Source organism: Mytilus californianus, unplaced genomic scaffold (assembly GCF_021869535.1).
Source record: "Mytilus californianus isolate M0D057914Y unplaced genomic scaffold, xbMytCali1.0.p SCAF_1, whole genome shotgun sequence".
Taxonomy (NCBI): Eukaryota; Metazoa; Mollusca; class Bivalvia; order Mytilida; family Mytilidae; genus Mytilus; species Mytilus californianus.
The window spans coordinates 512,132-534,471 of NW_026262581.1; the positions used below are offsets into that span (position 1 = coordinate 512,132).

General features: G+C 31.4%; 1 protein-coding gene and 3 pseudogenes across 1 annotated transcript in view; 2 read left to right on the top strand and 2 right to left on the bottom strand.

Moving 5' to 3' along the window:
- The window catches only part of LOC127698167 (ATP-dependent DNA helicase Q1-like), an 82,974-nt gene extending 80,231 nt beyond the window's left edge, over positions 1-2,743 (bottom strand). The window contains exon 1 of the mRNA XM_052224168.1: positions 2,709-2,743. The gene's annotated coding sequence lies outside the window, so the exon portion shown is untranslated. The remainder of the gene's footprint in view (positions 1-2,708) is intronic.
- Positions 2,744-10,223: 7,480 nt separating this feature from the next.
- LOC127723942 (uncharacterized) lies at positions 10,224-11,564 on the top strand (annotated as a pseudogene).
- Positions 11,565-14,047: 2,483 nt separating this feature from the next.
- Positions 14,048-16,010, top strand: LOC127731941 (uncharacterized; annotated as a pseudogene).
- A 47-nt stretch (positions 16,011-16,057) lies between these two features.
- On the bottom strand, positions 16,058-19,092 carry LOC127698168 (P2X purinoceptor 7-like; annotated as a pseudogene).
- Between the last annotated feature and the right edge of the window lie 3,248 nt (positions 19,093-22,340).

The window sequence follows — 22,340 nt, forward strand, 5'->3', positions numbered from 1 at the left end:
AGCTGGAAAATTGTTCATAACATTATCCACACGGAGCAAAAACTATTTAGAATGGGCATATCCAATAATTGTAAAAGCCATTTTTGTAAAACAGAAAATGAAACCCTCACACATTTTTTTCACAGTTTTAACATTATAAAAGTTGTAGGGAACATATTTTAGATTGTTTCAAAGTTTATAATGTGCTGAATAATACAGCAGATATCCCCATGAGGGAAGAACATATCATACTAGGAATGTACGATAACAACAAAAAATATAATGTCATAACCAATACGATTCTGAATACAGTTAAATGGATTATTTGGAAATGTAGGAATATAATCAAATATCCGTCTAAAAGCTTTACTTCCAGCCAATTGATTTTATAAGCAAAACGGGAACTGGGCAGTTTAAATGAATCTATGGATATATCATTATCTTCAGAAAAAGAAAAATATGCAGCTGAAATAAAACTTACTGCAAACCTTATATTTTAAATAAATAACTTATAATTTTGTACTTACATTCTTTCCTATTTGCAACATTAAACATCCACCAACAGAAATATAGTATAACAACGTCGAGCATGTGACCTATCAAAATCACTGACCGACACATTACAATGTAATCTGGTGTTAAAAGTACAAATTTTAAATGTCAATTATAAGTAAAGGTAATGTGTAGATTATAACAAGTGTGTTATTCGGTGTATTTTATGTAATATATAATGTTATACTGTTTGATCGCAGTTTTTGTCTGTGTAATGAATAAGAATGTAACCTATGTGCTAAACATAGAAAATAGTTTTTTTTTATATTGGAGTCCACCGTTTATCCATGGACGATGGAACATTGTGTATACTTCCCTGGGTTATACAAAGTAAATCATATCCAGGTGTTTTTTCAATAAATGTATTTCAATTAAGGATGTACTTAGGTGATCTAAGGTAAAATTAAATAAATCAAGAATTCAAAATTGATACTTTAAGATGGAAGAGTATTAGTTAAGGATCAAAATAAGCTAAAAATATTGATAGGTCATGGAGCTCCTTTTCGAGATATTTGATTTATGAAATATGGCGGGAAGAGGCTGACTCTGACTTTTACCTTATATTTGCATTGGTATTATTTGGGTCTCAAATCAGAAGAAAGAAAATCAAGAATCTGCTTAAATTTTGTCAAATGACCTTTTATGAGCTATTAATTCTTATGTTAAAAGATAAATAGGTGTTATGAGGCAAAATATTTTACCTTATATTGTATGGAAAAAAACCGAGGAGTCCGAACATTTAACACAAATTCCAAAACCTCACCTAAGTACAACCTTAAGTCTTGAAAAAACTAAATTCTTAAAAAAAAGCTACATGTAATAAAGTATCATAAATTGGTCAAAAATGGTCCACCTGCAATTATGTATTATTTGAAGCGTACATTGTTCTGTAAAACTTCATTTTTTATGGCAAAAAGGGCATGGTGCATCTATTCTTTTAAGGTAATGTTTCACATGTTGCACATTTACTTTAGTATGCTTGAACGATTTAGTTGAAACCTTACAATGTTGTGGTGATTGGAGAAAGTAAATTTCCTTTAATTTCGATATTTTCCAGATTGTTACATTTATTGCAGATTAATCTGTGATAATTATAATGCACTGCTACACTAGAGAAAATTTTAAGAACGCTATCACGATTTGGTTGACCGTTATGGAATAACTGTTGCATAAATAACGACTGTTATGTTCTGTTTCTATTGTTGATATCATCTCAGGTTTTTGGTGTTTTTTTGTTGCTCAGTCTTGAGTTTTCTATATTGTGTTTTGTATACTGTTGTTTGTCTGTTAATCTGTTTTGTATTTTGCCATGGCGTTGTCAGTTTATTTTTGACTCGTGTGTTTAAATGTTCCTGTGGTATCTGTCGCCTCTCACCTAGAGACAATCATCAAATACAGTATAAATTTTAATTTAATTTTCAATAGTACATGTATATATATGGCTGTTTTGTTGAAGATATCAATTTGGATAATGGTAAAACTGATCTATTTCAGGATGATAAACAAATAAAATCTAAGCCATTACAATAATAATTCTGTAATCTCCAGGAAAAAAAAACTATAGGATTTTCAAATTATTGAAGAAATCAAATAAGTATTTTGAGTCAACATTTCACTCAAAACTTATCAAGTGAAGAGGAAAGAAAACGGGGGAGGCAGAGTCTTATACAATTTACAAGGGGAAGCGATTAATATAATTGACCAACTGAATCTTAAAAAGCGGGAATTTGATTGATCGAATTAATATAAAATGAAAATTGCACTCTATATATTTTGTTCGATTGGAGCGCGTTTTGGATTTTACAACACATTACCGTTAAAACCCCCAAATATGAAAGTCAAGGATGTACAGATATCCTTGACTTGATTATATATATAATTGCATTTTATACCTTGTTTTATTGTTGTGATACTATTCATTGTCAGATTGTATAAGCTGCGATTTTAGAGGATTTTTCTTACCTAAAGCTAAGATCGATAAAATTTTATCAAAGAAGAAATCTTGGTATCATTTAGTAACAAAACGGAAGTATTTAAAGCGTAGAATGAAACTATTTAATGTATACATTTTATCAAATCTTAGTTTTATGTTTATATTTCTTTCTCAACCGCGTACAATACATGATTTCGTGAAAACAACAGAGTACAAAAAAAATCATAAATCATAATATACACACCTTAAGAAATTTCCGCCTCTGCTTTAAGACGAGTTTGATTTTGTGACAATGACACTTGATTTAAAGACATGTGTTAAACTTAATCATCCACAAAAACAAAAATATTTGATGTACAACGTATCCTTAATGGTGCGTTTATCTAATGGCTTATGACACTGTTTTCTCAGTACTTTACTTGTCTGTCTCGTGTTATTACGTATCTCAATGTTCTAAATTCACCTGTTCTACCGAACATAAACTATTTATGTGCAAAACGGTATTAATATTCTGAAGCCTACAATTAAACCTAATCTATATTCTACATCAACTAGATCCAAGGTATATGTAAATGAATCTTATTTTTTTTAAATTTTCAATATTGGAAAACATTTAAGTTTTCATTCCAGTACATGCTTTATCATGACACATGATTTTAGATATGTATTTAGGAATTAATTGGACTTTAACTGTCAAGGGGCAGGGTTCAATAGTGGTCTTATTTGGCCTTTTTGTTTACTGAAATTTGAACATACATCGTAATTTTTCAATGTAAGTCAGTTTTAATGTTTAGGTTTGGTGAAAATATAAACCAAGAGTGTTTTATTCATAATGTCACAATACATGTAGTATAGAAGTCAGGAAAAAAAATCCTTCTACGTTTTTTGGTGAAAAATATAATGATTTTGGTATTTTTAGTACAGTTTTGGACACACAAATATAGAGCGCATTCAAGTAGCAACTATATAATTAACCACAATGTTTGTCTATATAAACAAAACCTTTCACGTAATATTTTATATTTTAGGGGTAAAATAATTGGAATTTTGCTATCTTCAGACTACTAACTATCTGTAAATAATAATGATATTTTAAAGATATTACATTTCAAACTTAGCTCATACTTAAAGATTATTTTAAAGCATAAATCACATTATTCTGTAAAACTTCATTTTGTAGGGCAAAAAGGGCCCAAAGTGCACCTACTCTTTTAGGGTAATGTTTCACATGTTGCACATTTACTTTAGTATGCATGAACGATTTAGTTGAAACTTACAATGTTGTGGTGATTGGAGAAAGTAAGTTTCCGTTAATTTCGATATTTTCCAGATTGTCTTTTCCTAGTTATAGGATCTCAATTTGCATAAAAAAAAATCCTGAAATCCTGGCACTCCTGCCTACTTTTATTGCAGATAAATCTGTGATAATTATAATGCACTGATACACTAGAAAACAATTTAAGGACGTTATCACGATTTGGTTGACTGTTATGGAATAACTGTTACACAGATAACGACTAGGTTAGTACTTGAGCAATACGACGAATGCCACATGTGGAGCCGGACCTGCTTACCTTTTCGGAGCACCGGATATCATCCCAGGTTTTTGGTGGTTTTTTTTGTTGCTCAGTCTTTAGTTTGCTTTGTTATGTTTTATATACTATTGTTTGTCTTTTGGTCTTATTCGTATTTTTCCATGGCGTTGTCAGTTAATTTTCGACTTATGAGTTTGAATGTCCATTTGGTATGCCCTAGAGACATCATCAAATACAGTATAAATTTTAATAACATTTTCAATAGTATGGCTATTGTTCAACTTGGCAAAATGTCTGTTTCAGGATAATAAACAAATAACATCAAAGGCATTACAATAATTATTCCGTAATTTCCAGGAAAAGAAACTATAGGGTTTTTGTAATTATTGAAAAAATCAAACAAGTATTTTGAGTCAACATTTCACTCAAAATTTATCAAGTGAAATTTTTCACTTAGAAAATTTATTATCAGAATTTTTACTAAGATCGGCAACATGAAATGTTTTAAAATCATATTTGTATGAAACGTATAAATTTCTTGTTTGATTCCCACTACAACTCCAAATAGTTCTTTTGATCCGGCTTATTTATAAATCTATTGTTTAGAATTCATGGTTTTTTTTCTTTATACCATTTATTTCACATCTTTGTCCTTAACTGTTATAGCGGGTCAGTGGTCATAAAGCTTTGAAATTCTTATATCGGTAAACCACTATAACTATCCTCGTGTTCTTATCTTTTATAAATCAGGAACGTGCATATCTTACAAAATGTCTACCATCAAAAGTCATTAGCGGTACATAACATTGACATAAATATTTTTTCTGTGGGTCTTGAATATAGAAAATAACAAAAAAAAGATAGAATTGAAAGTTTGATTCAATGTTGTTGTTTGTATATTGCTATACCTTTATGGAATGTTTGTTTCAAATAGAAGCAATGTTGAAATACCGCTAATCAGAAACCAAGCAGTAGTTTGTAGCATTTGTTTTTTAGGCAATATTTTTTTTTACCTTGATATTTCAAATTTATTAGCTAAATGTCTGAGATTGTTTTGACGAATACATTAAACATATTAAATCAATGCATGATATTACTCTATTCAGACATTGCACAACACTTACAAGTGAATTGGGCATACTTCTGTTTAACATATACGTTTATTAATAAACCTGAAGCTACCAAAAAGAGAAAATTTATATGACAAATAAAAGATCAATAACAAAACACTGTATAAAAGACATCTAGTTATTATTAAATTCTTAATAATAAAATACTCGTTAATGCAATATATGAGTTAAAACATCTGAAACTGCTAAACGAATGATTTTTCATCAAAACATATTTAACGATATTGTACACCAGCATTTATATATTAAGAAAGACCTTTCGTCATGTGGTCATACATTATCGTTTTAGGAACTGTATAAATTACCAGCGGATTAAACCACAAATTGAGCATTAAACAAAAAAACTATAAAGCAATGTGCACTGGTGGATATTTTAATATAATACTATAAGCGTATTATGCAATTTACCCGTGGAAGCGATTTGTATAGTTTACCTACTGAATTTTAAAAAGCTGGAAATTTATTTCAAAAATAGTTGTTGACTGTCATTAAAAGCTGTCCAACATAATCAACACCACAAATGAACAATTTTTTCTAATCTATATTTGACATGAAAATATTTGGCCATTTACTGTCTCTATGCAAAATCCTTCTAATCCATGTTGATTCAAGTGCTGTGATAAACATATTGAAATCAAGCATTTTCAAACCTCCCTCAGAATAATCTTTGATTTGAATATCATTCTTTACTCTATGTATAGGTAAGTTCGATATGTACTTATAAATAAGTTCATTTATTTTCTTTACAATATCATCTGAAGGGTTTTGTCGAGAGATAATGAGATGGTTTACAATAGAGAAGACTAGACATTTAATCACAGTTATTCTACTTTTTACAGTCAAATTCCTTTTAGACCATAGATTATAAGTATTTTTAATCAGTACAATTCTTTCAGAATAATTTATCTTAACAATATTTTCAAGATCTTCATCAAAATTAATACCTAGTTATTTGAAAGTAGTTTCAACCCAAGACAGTTTTCTGTCAGGAAATATTGTATCTGTACTATATTTTTTGCTCCCAAACCAAATAACTTGTGTTTTCGATAAGTTAATATTCATTCCAGATAATTTTGCAACCCAGTCTAAAAATGTTTCCTGTAGGGATTTTTCAATCCAATCAAAAATCAAAGAGGTGCAATCAGCAAATTATGACAATTCATGTTCAACCCGTGTGACCTTGATACTACTTATGTCACTATTTCCCTTTATTTTCAATGCATGAATCTCAACACATAAAATGAAAAGGTATGGAGACAGCGAGTCTGCTTGTCTACAACCCCTTCCATATTTCAAAACATTTATAAAAAAATCCCATGATATGGAATTGAAAGCTTTTTCGAAATCTATCAATAGTAAAAGCCCTGGTATTTCACGTTCTTCTGTATATTGCAATATATCATAAATGAGTCTTATATTTTTCACAGTATACCTACCACTAATAAAACCAGTCTGATCAACATTGATTAATTTATCAAGGACACTCTTAAATCTGTTTGCAATAACTGCTGATCCTATTTTATACACAGTACTCAGTAAAGATATTGGGCGCCAGTTTTTTTAAAAAGTGGCAGGGTTTATTCCCTTTCGGTAGGCAAGTAATAATCACTTGTTTTGTGTAACAAATAGTTCTCCTGTTTTTGCACCATAATTTACAGAATTACAATAAAAATGTGAAGATCCCTCCTACATTTTTTATAGAACTCTGCAGAAAAAACATCAGTTCCATGAGTTTTGTTGTTTTTCATTTTCTAATGCTTCTCCAACTTCTTTAACAGTAATTATACTTTCCAAGCTTTCTTTTTCCTGAGATGAAAGTAAAGGAACACTTAAATTTTTTCAAGTCTTTTTTCAGATCGCTTAAAGTACTTTTGGTAACTCTTTTTCTTTTATAATGATTGTCATAAAAATATCTTACTTCTTTTAATATATTTTTCTGGACTGTTATAATTTCCCCATTATCGATCGATGGCTTGAAAGTACATTACAATTTTTGAGACTGTTTCAGAAAGTTTTGAGTGAGAAGAACAAAGTTTAATCTAGCCTATTGAAAAGGATTTCTCTTCCTCCTAGTGTATCACTGAACATCTGGAAAAAGTTATTTACATTCACGTAGTTGCAATAATTTATACATGGGTTTTGGACGATATTAAAATCACCACAAATAACATAGTATTTATTTTCAAAATCATCGATAACAGACATAATATTGTAAAAAAAATCTGGATTGTCTGTACATGGTCCATATAGAAATACAAGAGTTATCTTTCTATTTTCTATAAGAATATCTAAAATTAAATAGTTTCCATTTATATCTTTTTTTTCTTTTAATTTGCATTCTAAATTATTATTAAACAAAATAGCCACACCTATAGAGTTTGAGCTTACAGATGAAAAGTAACAGTTATAACCCAACATAGATCTCACCATATGTTCTATATCATTTGTAAAATGAGTATCCTGAATACAATACATATTACAGTCTTTTTACTTCAGCATATCATATACATCTTTTCTATTTGATATATTCCGAAGGCCTTGACAGTTAACAGACAAAATTTTCAATGAGCGCATTGTTCATAAAATGTTTGAATCCAAATTACACCTAGAAGTTAAATGAAAGAAACAAAAATAATTTGCAAATCATGATGTAATCCCAGAGACGTAATTAGAATGGAGATGTCAAACAGGATAATTTTCAAAAGATGTTATGAACATAAATGGGAAAAAAGAGAACGATGAATGTTAAAAAGTTTCAAAAATATTCAATTGATTGAATATGACAATTGTGATAACTTTTTTTCATAATTATGAACAATGGATCCCACGTTTTCAGTTTATACTGAATAAAATCTATACATTATCATTGACTATACGTGTCTCTTATATTTGTGTAGTGTGAGTAGTAATATATATATATACAAAAAATGAAAACAACACGTTATAAATTTCATGCATGTTCAATTATAAATATATTAGAAATTAGTGATTCAAGGGAGATAGCAAACTTACGCATTGAGTCAATTTCAATATAAGTAGTGAAATTGTTTCTAAGTCGACATATATTTTTGTATAACTTTATAAAAACTAATTAAGATGTCAAATGAGGACTTGTAAAACAGTTTCTAGTGATTTCAGTTATAAAACACAAGAATTTCAATACATTTTGTCTATTTTCTATGTTGTAACCTTGTCCTAATATTATCACATATGTTAAGCTTGAGTTGCAAACTATCTTCTGTTCTGCCATATACTCCAGAGTTGTAAAACCTACAGTTTCGAAACAGTTCATGTCTTTCAGTCTACTAATTAGCTGCATGTTTCTCCAGGTAACGTCATCACTTATGCGTACACTGTAATTCAAGTTTTTTTTTTCTATTTACCATCACTTTTCTTTTAACATCACTATTGAAAAGTCTTACAATCAGTGGTTTTGTTCTAGGTTTGTCTGATGGCTAGCGGTGAATATCAACAACATCCCTCTGTTTAAGGTGTACTTCTCTGGTTCGGTCAAATTGCTTTCTGAGTTCTTCATTCTGTATTGATAGGGCTTCAAAACTTGTTTTGCATCTCTTGCATTTTATTGCTGTACTATTGATACTTAAGTATGTAGTGTCTTATCTATGATCGATTCAAATTTTTGAAAGAGTTTGGTCACAATAGAGATTACAATTACTTCTAAATCATGAGTTATTTTGTTAGTATATCAAGATCAACTCTTTTAGTTATCCCCTGAAGGTTCGTTTTTATTTCATCAAGGTCCCTTCAAAGACTTTTTAATCTATTTGTGTCCATACTATTATCTGACTCACTATACTACTCTGAATAAGTTCTCTTTGGTAATTAAGCTTGTGTGCTGGCTTTTGTTTTACCTAAATCTTTTCTTGCTGACAGTAGTGTTTGAACAGTATCAGTGTTTGTAGATTTCCTTACTTTTGGATTTTGTCAAGTTTTATTACTTTGTGAAGAATTGCCTCCAGTCATAATGAAGTTAGTCAGTATAACTGCTCACAACAGAAAATCAATCAATCAATTCTAAAATTCCAAATGGAAAATCTTTAGTATGTGTCTTGTTTTGATAGACTGCAGGTTGAACAGTTATTGATAGGTTTTGGCACTGGAAAGAACTTCCGAATTATTTCAATGGATTATGCCTTGTTCTAAGACCATTTAAATCGAACGTTTTATCACTGTTCCATGCCGAAACCGGTTGTGACACAGTGTCGCCTCTTTCTTAGAAGGGTAAGAAAACAGCCTGGGACACATGGTCCGTATATGAGGAATTGTCAGGAACATTTGTACAGTTTATTGAAAATCCAAATGAAGTAAAAATATTAAAAGTAGTTAAAATTATAGATTTGTATGTTGTTCTTCTGTATGCTCGGTCTAGTTCATTTAATACAGTGAATGAATTAAGAAAACATTTAATCACACAAAAAATAAGAACAATTGACAATATTCCTCCGGCACCAGATGCACTACCCTAACATACGGAACGTGTAGCTTAACAAGGTAGTGTTATTTGGGTTAATTGTTTAGTTGCAAATCATGTTATGCCATCACCAGATTTATTTGATTGGCAAAAATTTGATGGTACATGGGTACCATTCTGGTCGGGGCTTGCAAAAGCTGCAATGTCATGTTAAGAGCTCATCAACTGTGGCTGTAAGAAAGGATGTCGAGAGGCATTTAAATGCTTGAAACAGCATTGAAATGCACAGAATTATGTAACTGCTAACCGGACTGTGATAGAGAGACTGATTAAGACTATGCTAAATTTTGATTATCCTGCATTTGGATCTTAGTTTAATTATCAAAAACTTAAAGCAATATAAGCCTTTAAAATCACGACTTTTTTTGTCCATGAATTTTAAACGAGAATCTGATTAAATGTGTGTTTAAAAACGCAATTTTACTCGTTAAACGATTCAAAATATCTTCTTTTTGAAGTTTTATACCAAAAATGTTCGCCTTGAGTAATTTGTCTTCCCGACATATATAATTTTGATTGTAATGTCAGTATTGAATGACCTCTTAGATGACCTCTTTCTTTAATTCCGTTGCGCATGCGTAATATCTCCGGCGCACGTGGAAATGTCTGACACCAATGTTTTGAAGCGAGGGAGAAAGCCAATATTGACTGATTTAGCTAGAAAACGACGACGTACAGCAGCAGTAAATGCAAAATGTAACAAGAATAGAATATATCTTGGTGCCCAGTATGATCGCTGGAGTGAGCTAAAGTGTACTCTTCGTTTGCAAACACACGCTGAAGTGGCGAAGATTTTGCTGGATAGGTAAGTTTGCTCGTGGTCGTGTTTATACTTACATTTCATTGTTATTAGTATCTTAATCGTAATTTTGTGATCAATACTCAATATAAAATAAATTAAGGGACAGGAGCTAACCATTTAATCCTATAGAGACCCTTTACTTTCTCGTGTTTTGGCCAGTTGTTCACAGAAACGCAACGCGAAATTTAAGGGGCTCACGGAGGGATAATTTGTAATATAACATCGTTTATATATACTTTTCAGACAATTATTAGATCTGTCTTTCTGTTTTTGAATATTCTTCAACTTATAAATTATAAAATTTCTTCAAATAAATAAATATCCAGAAACGAAATTATGTAGCAACTATATAATAAATTATACAGCAGGCAACTGACCTTTTAGAAAATAATACCAAGATGTGTTAAGTTTATAGCTATTGCTACTCTTCTTAAAAAAGAATGGTTGACAATATGGTTATTTACTTATCAAGTGTTTGACCTATTTTATACAGGTTTGAAAACCATACTCAGACTGACCAAGAAAACCCTAATATTAATGATGTCAACACTGTCAGTGAAAAACCAACCAGCCCTGCACCAAATATTAATGATGTCAACACTGCCGGTGAAAAGTCAACCATCCCTGCACCTACATGTAGTGCAATGTTAAAAGAGACATATTCTGCCAGTACACTTGTAACAACATCTACCCCTGGACCAGTGCAATCTAAATTGCAAAAGAGTTCTGTACATTTATCTGATGTGTCCGAAATATCATCACCAAAAAGAGAACATGAAACGAGATATGTGTAAGCACTAACATACATTATATCAAGTATTTTGATTGCAAGAGGTAAGACAGTAACTTGTCATTTGTACATCAATGATGTTCTATTAAACACCATTAATTCAGATTAAAATGTTCTGTACATAGTTATATATGTATATATACAAGTTTCTATGTAACAGTGACATCAGTATATCATATTTGAACGTCATTTAGAATACAGCCTTTTTTCAGAATAATCAAATGTGCATTGAACGTATTTGAACTGTATTTCAGGGAACAGAGCCAGATGTCTTGAATAGAGGAAATTGGTAGAAAAACAGACTCTCTGTGGAAGAGTGCACAAAGCAGCTTTGTAAATCCATTGGAGTAAGCATAAACTATACATGTATTAAATTGAAGTTGTAATCTTAATTGATAATGAAACAAGCACTTCTCATTTTAATTTGAGGTTGACTACAGAAGTTCAAAATGCGCTCATTATTTATTAAAGGAAATACTTATGCTTATCAAAGGAAAGGATGGGGGGGATCATAGTGATAGAAAAAAGTGCTAATTTTTTACTTGATTTAAACTCTAAATTGGTATTGAATCACAGTGACTGTTGTTATACTAGTAACTATTTTCTTGTCCTAAATATTTATATCAATTTCAAATTAAAATATAAAATTCAAAGCAATTACATTTTAATAAGAATTAACAGCAACAACTTATTTTTTCTTTTCTTCAGTCTAACCGTTACTGTTTCTGAGGGTAACTATGATGTTGATGATAATTATTCTCATGAAGACTATGAACCAAGATCTGATGCTACTTATAGGTAATTCTGACTTTCATTATAATTTCCTAATGACATGTACATCATTGTACATGTACTGTTGGTATTTACAGAACAATTTATTTTTTTAATGCCCCACTTACTATATAAGGAGGGAGGGGGGGCATTATGTTCAGTCTGTGTATCTTTCTGTTCATTCGTCCGTCCTGTTAAGTTTTAGGTCAAGTAAGTTTTGGATTAACTTGAAGTCTAATATACTTTAAATTTAGTTCACATGTTACCTATGATATGCATTTTTTAATTAAAAGCTAAAATAGAGTTTTGACTCAAATTTTATGGTTCACTGAATGGGGATTTAAGAAATATTTTCTTATAGATGAAGAATGATGTCCTGCATACAATACTTGAGAATGGGGGTTTTTGAGTTTACTCATCCTTGTGTCCATTAGTTATGTTAGTCTGTCCCAAATGAGATTAACTTTTTTGGTTAAGGAAGTCTAACAAGATTTGAAATTTTTAGTATGAATTATAATTATATCAGGTACATTTTTTTTATAGACAAGACCATGGTGTTGAATCAGAGTCAGAAACTGAAGGATCTGAAGACGAATCAGCAGACCCTTCTGATCAACAGGAAGAAGACCTAAGTCCAAATATAAGAAAGATCAGGAGCGAGACTGAAGTAGATACCTTTTTTAGATGACAGACCACTTATTGTTTATATGAGCTCAATCTTTAGCTTAGCTAAAACGCATATACCACCTATATGTGAAGTAAAAGGTTGCAGATTGCCTTTAATAATTAAGATGGAATTGATTTCTTCAGCTTTATACTTAAAATGGGTTAGTTTATTATAATATTAACGAGATGTGATAATATTGTCAATGAAAACTAGCTTGCCAACTAAAGGATGTTGCTTTGATATTTTAAAAGTTGGTAGAGGCAAGTTCCATCCATGTGCTTGTAAATACAAATTCATATAGAGACTAAAGCTGGATCAAATGTAAAGAGTTGTCTATTGGTAATTATACCACATTTTTATATTTTTATAAGAAAAAGCAGCTGCACTCATTTTATACATGTAAATGTAACACAAACTTGTAAAGATTTATTCTTTGATCGACATTCTTTTAATAAAAAACAAAATTGACTTTTTCAGGTTTGTCAAAGTAAACATCTTGCCCACATGTGGTGTTTATTTGCTGTAACTCGTTTAAAGCCTTTTTCTGTGACGAAAAAGGAAAGTATGCTAGATACACTTACTGGAAATGTGAGGATATGATTGAAGCTTTAAATTTTCTCCTAGATAACATATATGTACGTTTCGGCGATAAAGTGTATCGTCAGGTAGTAGGTATTCCTATGGGCACTAACTGCGCCCCTTTAATAGCGGATTTATTCCTGTATTGCTATGAATCTCAGTTTATGACCAAACTCAGTAGAGACACATCATTGTTACATTTGGTTGATACATTCAACAATACCTACCGTTATCTGGATGATATTTTTTCGTTAAATAATCCAGAGTTCTCTAAATATACTACCGAAGTTTACCCAAAGAACTTACTTTAACTAAATATAACATAAACAGCAGCAGTTGTCCTTTTCCAGATTTAGACATTTCAATTTCTAAAGGGAAACTCCATACTAAAATTTACGACTAAAGAGACGATTTTTCATTCCCTATTGTTAATTTTTTTTTTGGACGGCTATGTGCCTTTGGCTCCATCATACGGTGTTTATATATCCCAACTCGTTCGGTATGCCCGTGTGTGTAGTGATGTCATAGATTTTAACGAACGTAATCAATGCATCACTGGTAAATTATTAAGTCAGGGATTTCGTTACCATAAATTACTTAAAACTTTTACTAAATTCTTTCATAGATACAAAGATTTGATTAGTAAATTTGGCTGTACCTGTAGAAAACTTATTAAAAATGGTATTTCACATCCTAAATTTTATGGTAATATTGTACTTAAAGCGCGGAATTCATTATGTGATCCGTGTAAACTCATCGAACCTTTAAACAAACTTATTAGTAACAACCTGGGATTGTACCCAAAAGCTATCAATTGATGGCACCAGGTAAGTTCTTTGTATCTTCAAGAATGTTGAATTGCATAGAATTGGTAACCTGATAAACTTGGCCAAGTCTGCAATTTTCTGATAATTGTTCCCAGATAGTTAATCTTATGTCAGTACAAAAAATATAATAACTTTCTAAAGACCTTATGGCCCTGTACTTTTTGTTCAGGCTAAAACATAGTATTTGGCACATGTATAAAATCAAGTTTTGATCATCTGTCAAATGAGTGAAATCCAGTGCAAATGCCAATTATTGATTTTTAATTTCAGTTTATCAACCTAAAAAAATATGAAGATTAGCCTTGGTGCCTCTGTGAATATCGTATCTCTGGGGTTGATCATTGTATCAACCTCATCAAAAGTCAATAGTTGTATAATATAATAATAAATGTAATATTTTTCCTCAGAGGATAATGGTTTGGGATCATGCACCATACTGTGAATAAGCATCAATGGATGATAGCATATAGTGACACAGCCGGAAATGAATGCAAACATGGACCGTTGTCGTCTAAACGTGAAAAGGGGTGGTTGACAGGTGCAACTCCTCCTCATGATGCGTTGATAAAGATAGTGATGGACAAACGTTTTCTTAGAAAAATACCATAATATCTAAATTGCAGGTAATTTAATAATAGACGAATAATGATTTGTGATTGGAAACTAGGCTACTTTGCCTTTCTTGGTCATTTATTACATGTTTTGCCGTGTATATAAAAAGTAAGGAGATGTGGTATGATTGCCAATAAGACAACTATCCCCCAAAGCTCAAATGAAGTGAATTTTTTCGTTCATTTTTTGTACATAAATTATGCCGTTAGTTTTCTCGTTTGAATTGTTTTACATTGTCATTTCGGGGCCTTTTATAGCTGACTGTGCAGTATGGGCCTTGCTCATTGTTGAAGGCCGTACGGTGACCTATAGTTGTAATAAAAATTTATTTGATTTTGAAGCCACATATGTGCAATTGAATTTAAAAGTATTTCAAAGTCTTCATCAGAGATTGCTGTTGACAATGATTTTAAATATTAAGTTTAAGATTGGTGCACTTCCTACAATGATCTAATAGTGATGTGATTCTGAAATATGCCCCTTAACGCCATTCTTATGGTCTATCAACATATAATGCCAGGAATCAGCTAGCAGCTGTTGACCACAATGCCCACTGCTTAAGAAAAGTTGTTACAAACAAGGCTGGGACTAAAAGGTAAGTATATAGCTGCAGATACGTTTCAAGTCAGGATTCAGTAATTAACTGGTTGTAATTTGTGTTTCATTGTTTTGTATATGAATTGGGCAATTGTTTTTTGTTTTAAGTATTTGACCCTGGCCGTTTTGTGGGTCTAAAGACCGGCCTGTATGGCTTACTTAGCAGTGTGCGCTTAGGCTCAGTGTTGAAGGCCGAACTGTAACATTTAATTTCTTACATTAACAACATTTGGGTTTGGATTAGTTGTCTAATTGACAATCATATCACATCTAATTTATATATATTCTGATATAATTATTTAAAAATGAAGACAATGTTACGAAATGTAAAATTTCATGTTTGAGTGTTGTTTAAGTTGATAGATTGTTGTCTATTTGACATATACACCATATCTGATGTTTTTTTATGACTTGTGATATCTCTTATTCAATTTCAGACTTCAAAGGTAATACAGTAAGAAAGGGGGAAGGTGGACTGATACTGAAGTGAAGACACCAAAACAATATAACTACATTCCAGAATTAATGAAGCATATACATGTATTAATGAAAAGGCTGTCCGGTGATATCGGTATGAGCAGGAGAGTGGTTTTAGATCCGTCAGCAACCATTGCTTTTGTTCCATGTCCCCCTACACAAGAATTGATGGCTGCCAAAATTTCGAGATTTAACAGGGAAGATCTGGACAAGACCTTAGACTACGATTTTGACCAGACAATAGACTACGATTGGCCGACTAACTAACTGTTAATGAGAAAAACAAATAAAATTGTAATAAAATTTATTCCTTCTCAACCAAAACGTCCTCCAATGAATCCAACATATTGGCCAGATTGGTCTGGGAATCTGTCCCTTATAGCCCAAACACAGCAACTTGGAATAACTTGTCAGTTCCCAGCTCCAAGATATCCATGGATCCACAGAACATATTGGCGGTATGCAGTATGTCTGTGGCATCTATTGTAGTCCTGGTCTAGAGGCTGCGCAATCATGTCAATCCTGTATCTCATTGCAACCTCCAGAACCAAATGGTCCAATACAACATTATTAAAATCCTAAAATTAAAAAAAAAAAAGGAATAAGTGGAAATTGTAAACAGACCATGATTTTTTTTCAATACAGCTCTTTGATGCGGAGGGTTGTCAATGTTGTATCTACTTTTTAGGTTTTAAAAAGTAGTTTAAACCTTGCAATGTCTGATTTATAGTTTGAAGTTTACATTGAACCATATCATTCAAAGTAACAACCATGAGTATTGTTTTGTGTATCAAATGTGATTTCTTCTTTTTTTTGGCAAAATGAATTGAAGCAACCAAATCTTTTTAACTTCTCATGTACATTTGTTTACTGTTCTCATTGTTTGAGAAAAATCACTAGGATTATAAAAACATACTATGAGGACGCTGCCATATAAATAATCAACTGAATAGAATGAAAATTATAAGTAAGTCTCTAGTTAAACATCAAAATATAAAGAATTATATAAGATGAGATAACAGTCATGCCAACTCTAATATGAGTAAACAAAGAATGATACTTACATGTAGTATAGAGTGGCAGTTTTGTGGTATTTGGTTGCAGCATCTTTTTTCAACTTCACTTGGCATTTCCCTGCAATTGTTGCACCGACACCAAGTTGGAACGTCTCCTGAAGGTGTTGGTGTTGGTTCTGGCTTTGGTGGAGTCTCACTTGCAGATCACCCCAGTTTTTGGTGGGGTTCGTGTTGCTTAGTCTTTAGTTTTCTATGTTGTGTCATCTGTACTATTATTTGTCTGTTTGTCTTTTTATTTTTGGCCATGACGTTGTCAGTTTGTTTTCGATCTATGAGTTTGACTGTCCCTCTGGTATCTTTCGTCCCTCTTTTGCAGCACACTGTTGGTTTACTGCTTCCAAAACTCGGAAAAGAAAACTAAGCTGATCTCTGTATGTGGTCATCATGACAAATTTCATTTGATCTGCAGATAGGCCATCAATCCGTTCCTGAAAAATAAAGTACTTATGCAAATTTAAAGGCAAATCACACAGCACTTCTTTCAGTAAAATGTTGCATTGAATGAAGAAAATAATGAAACTGGAATGAAACAATTAAAGTTTACCGATTTATAAATGCATCAGTAAATGTTGGATAGTTTACCCGCATCTGACGATCTCTTTCTTTCCTGACCTGTGCCGCTACTTCGGCCCTATTTACAGGTTCTTATAGTCTGTTATGGCCTCTTCTGCCTCTGCCTCTGCCACCTCTCGCCCTATTTCTCCCCCGCGCTGTCCGTCTTCTATTACTCCTACCACGAATGGGTCTTTCTCCATCAGAAGTAAGAACTTCAGGTGTTGTAGACCTGCTTCTGGTATCTGAAATCTAAGTAATGTAATGTGGTCAGTTAGAAATTTCTCAAATATATAATTTTCTATGCTTGACGTATATTTTGTTATCACAAGACTATCATTATAGCTACGGGACTGTATGAAGCATAAAAACCTAAATTCACATGTTTTTTTTTTTCAAAACGCCACCTTCTCATGGTAACTTAACTTTTGAAAGAATCGATCATCTAGTATGACAAAGAAAGAAGATGTGGTATGATTGCCAATGAGACAACTCTCCACAAGAGACTAAAAAACACATGCAGAAATTAACAACCATAGGTCACCGTATGGCCTTCAACAATGTGTTAAACCTATACCGCATAGTTGGCTATAAAAGACCTTGAAATTACAAATGCAACACAAATCTAAAGAGAAAACTAACTGCCTGAGTTATGTATATAATCATGAAGAAAAAAAAAATATGATATACAGCAACAAACAACAACCACTGAATTAGAGCCTCCTGACTGGGCACAGACACATACAGAATGTGGCGGGGTTGAACTAGTTTGAACACCCCCCCCCTTTTTTCCCCATCACACTGGAACAGAAGTGTAAAATCAACATACAAATCAGTTGAAAAGGGCTTAACTCATCAGATCGATTCAAATCAATAGAAATACATCTAACAAAATATAGAGTGGACGTGGCAGTTTTCTTGTACATCCCCACAAAAAAAACCATACTAACGGTACAATAGAATACATTTATATGAGAGCACTAGCAGTTTATACTGGCAGCTCAAAGCCAATAACTAATAAAAAATATCATGCATCTAAGATTGAAATAGCTGGGGGTTTTTTGCAACAAAGAAATCAATGTTTGAAAATAAAACTTGCGGTACCTTTTACCTCTACGAACTATGTTTTTTTTTATTCCACATCGATCTTTTGATCATTGATGTTGTCCAAAGGCCAAATAATGCACAAAAGTTGGGAACACTGAAAGAAAGTGAACACAAAATTATCGTCACTTTCATATTCAAGTCTAGTATATATATATGTCCTTGTTATATTGCAAATACGTATATTTGTTTATTTCTTCCTTTGCATCAAATGCATCGTAACTCTTCCGAGGTATTCATGCCAAGATATATACCAACTTTTGATATCCCAGAAAATTTATGATTTGTCGTTTCTATTTCTTATTCATTCACTGAAAAACATCGTTTGTACATGAAACAAATGTCTGTATATTATAGTATATTAGTGTACCGAAAAACTTGACTTGAATAATTTTGTAAACAAAACACGCATACTATCGGCGATTCCCTAATTGGACCCCCAACTGGGGATTCTATCAATATTAGGTTATTTTCTTTGCAAGTGAGACCAGAAATTAGTTCTTATTAAAATATCAGAATAAATCACTTTTATTGGGACTTAAACATAAACATAAATATAAACACCATCGTCAGCAATGCAATACTTATGAATAACTACGAAGATTTACATGCAACATCTTACCTCTTCGTCTATTTTTGTTGACCCAGATCAGCAGCACACGCATTCTTATCAGCATCGGCAATCTTCGGAATTGGTGTCGAAAGTTAATAAGCTGCCATTTGCACTGGTCAAACGGAATGATGAGGAATATATTTTCAACTTAAACAGTAACATTAAGGATTTATAGGACGTGAAAGTGTATGCAAACCTTTTAATTCAATAATCGTTTTTTATTTCACCTCTTTTATAGCATTTTAAAAAATCGCGATTTTGATTGCTTATATTGCTTTAAATGTGTTCTATAAAGTTGGTATGCCAAATAGTTACTTTTGAGGCGCCATTTTTATTTTCGCTCCCATTTAAAAAAAAAAAAAGAAATACTTGGCTTGTATCTTTGTAGGGTTGCATACATATTTTTCATTGCTAGTAAATCGAAATTTTTTTCTGACTGCATGTGAACAATAACTATAACTGTGTAAATTTATACCGGGTCAGAGACGCCATTTTGAATTATAGTGGCAATTTTCATTTCATAGTTTATGTCACCTCTTCCAATAAAATAACATGCTGTTTTGCATTTGTGTTAAACAGAATGTTTCGTTATTTTTGATTCATTTTATTTCACATTATTACAAAAACCCGTCAAATTTTGACATTTTTGACGGCGACATTTTGAATTTTGCAGCCATTTTGAAAACATAATATATGTTCCCTGGTTTTTTTTAATAAATTGTAGGACTGTGTCCACATCAGAATATCAGTTTCACATATTTGTTAACTTTCTATACCACATTGATAGTGTAAATGTATCAATACCGTTAAACTCTGACATTTCCGACGGTGCCATTATGAGAAAACTATGTATTTTTTAAGTTGAAAAAATAAGCATTCGCATATCTTAAATGTATTTCCTTAAATTTGTAATATCTACTGAACTCTTGCATATAGTAGCATGTTTATTTATTGTCAGAAAAATTCATAATATCAAATAAAATAGATTTGGCTACCTAAGTCCTTATAATTGAATAAAGTAACATTCATTTTTAGTGGACAATTGTTTTAACGTTTATTAAGCTCTAATAAAAAATTGTTTGCTAGCCCCTCTTTGTGATTAATGTAAGATAACTCTGGTTAATTTTCCCAACATTTTATCATTATGGGGAGATAATATTATTCGGTTTTCATGTATAGTCTTTTTCCAAAAAATTCAAATGCTTTATGTAGGTTCCAATCATAATTTCTCACTTAAGCATTTGACATGAGTTTTCTGTTTTTGTGTTTGTGCGTATAAGAATCTTGTGTGTGTTTATGTAAAAGGGGGGAGGGGGTACACATCATACATGTATTTGTCTTTAGGGAATCAAGTAATGCAGATAAAGTAAGACAATATGTCTTCTTCATTTGAATTCTGACATAATTACATACACCATATTTAATCAATAAATGCTTTTACAAGTAGCAGGATTATTGCCTTTTGAGGTTTGATGATGCGGACAACTACTTAAAACAGTGTATTCTTGACAGCAGAATGAAACATGTGTTATTCACTTGAATAATTTACCTCACATAAAAAGTAGACAGATTACTATTTATATAATGTCTTACCATAATACAGCTTTAAAAGTAAACAATTCCAGGATTAGTTTGAGGCAGATTCACTTACTGTACTCTCAAAAGTAGATTGATTCATCAAACAAAGTAACTTAATATGTATTTAAATAATGTTTATAAAATTATGAAAGGTTCTTTATATTGGTATATAATAATTTTTAACATTTCAAAACAAATAAATAGAATTATAGATATACATAAAGATCTTTAATAAACCAATAATAAATACTAAGATCTATTAAATTTATAAATGTTGTAATGATTTAAAATTAAATCAAATAACTAAACTTAAAAATTAAATTATAAACCTGTTCAAGGGAGACAATAAACGCATTGATTCGATAGACTTTTTGGAAATGAACCATAGTACAAAGAGATGTCACTCTTGCATACAAATGACACATCAAACGAATTAATTAACACAAAATTCGTGTTCCAGCTTCAAAGAAGATTCTAAATTATCAATATAACCAACAGTTGTTAATCTATATGATAGTGACTGCTCACGAATGCTTACGCGCAGTAAAGTATATTTGTTTGAATTATTTTTAAACCTACTTAGAAAAATGCACGAACTACTTGACTTTCATAGCTCATAATTAACGTGTTTACACATTAATATAATATGTTCGTTAAACATTATTTGGCTCTAACAGTATAAGACACAATACAGATCGTAAGTTTGCATCAATTTACCCAAATAAAGATTTAATTAAAGCCTTAACATTTTGACATTGTTTTTTTTTCCTTTTATCCGTGTCGGCTTTTTAATATTATCACAACTTCCTGTTAAGATTTGACTAAATACCAATATCCCGATTTCGTCAGATAAATATGCTACATATAGGTAGACTTCGTCAAGGGTATGATGTTGTATTACCAGTACCTTATGTCAACAATCTTTAATGTGGCGGCCATAATTGATTTTTTTCGTGGCTCCATATCTGAATTTTTTTTATACCTCTTAATCTTTCACTTTGCCAAGTTTCATGCTTTTCCCATAAAGTAATCAATTATTCGTATATCCGCTGGACTAAAACCGCAATGTGTTTTGCAAATAAATGTTTGTATTTGAATTACACATTACAACATTCCCGTTAGAAGGATTACATATTTTGGTAGAGTAAGTAAACTGAGATAATTTGGTAACAAAGCGCACTTTTCATTTTAAAACAATTGCACCGAGAAATTACCCATCCATAGTATTGTAGTATCAAAATATTTCAATGATAAAAGGTCGAATATATATCGTCCTGCATAACCTTTCTAATATGTTTAAGGAGTACCATACCATGGTAAATACCTGACAAGATGGTAATTAACAATTACACAACTCAAATATGGAAAGATTGGCGAATAATGGTTCATTGCAACCTTACGTATGATTATCAAAATGATAATATAATGTAAACACGGTCATGACACGAACTTTTTGACATTTAACATTTAAATATAATTAATTTAATGAATTTTGAAATGAATGTATATATACATATATATTAAACATGCAACAAAATGATGAAATTCCTTAATATCTTTAAAAACATAAAAGCTAACATATTCTCACTTATATTTCAGAGGTGGAAGCTATGCTATACAAAGACTTATTTCATTCTATCAGTAATTTGTAATTTGTAACTGGGTATTTACATA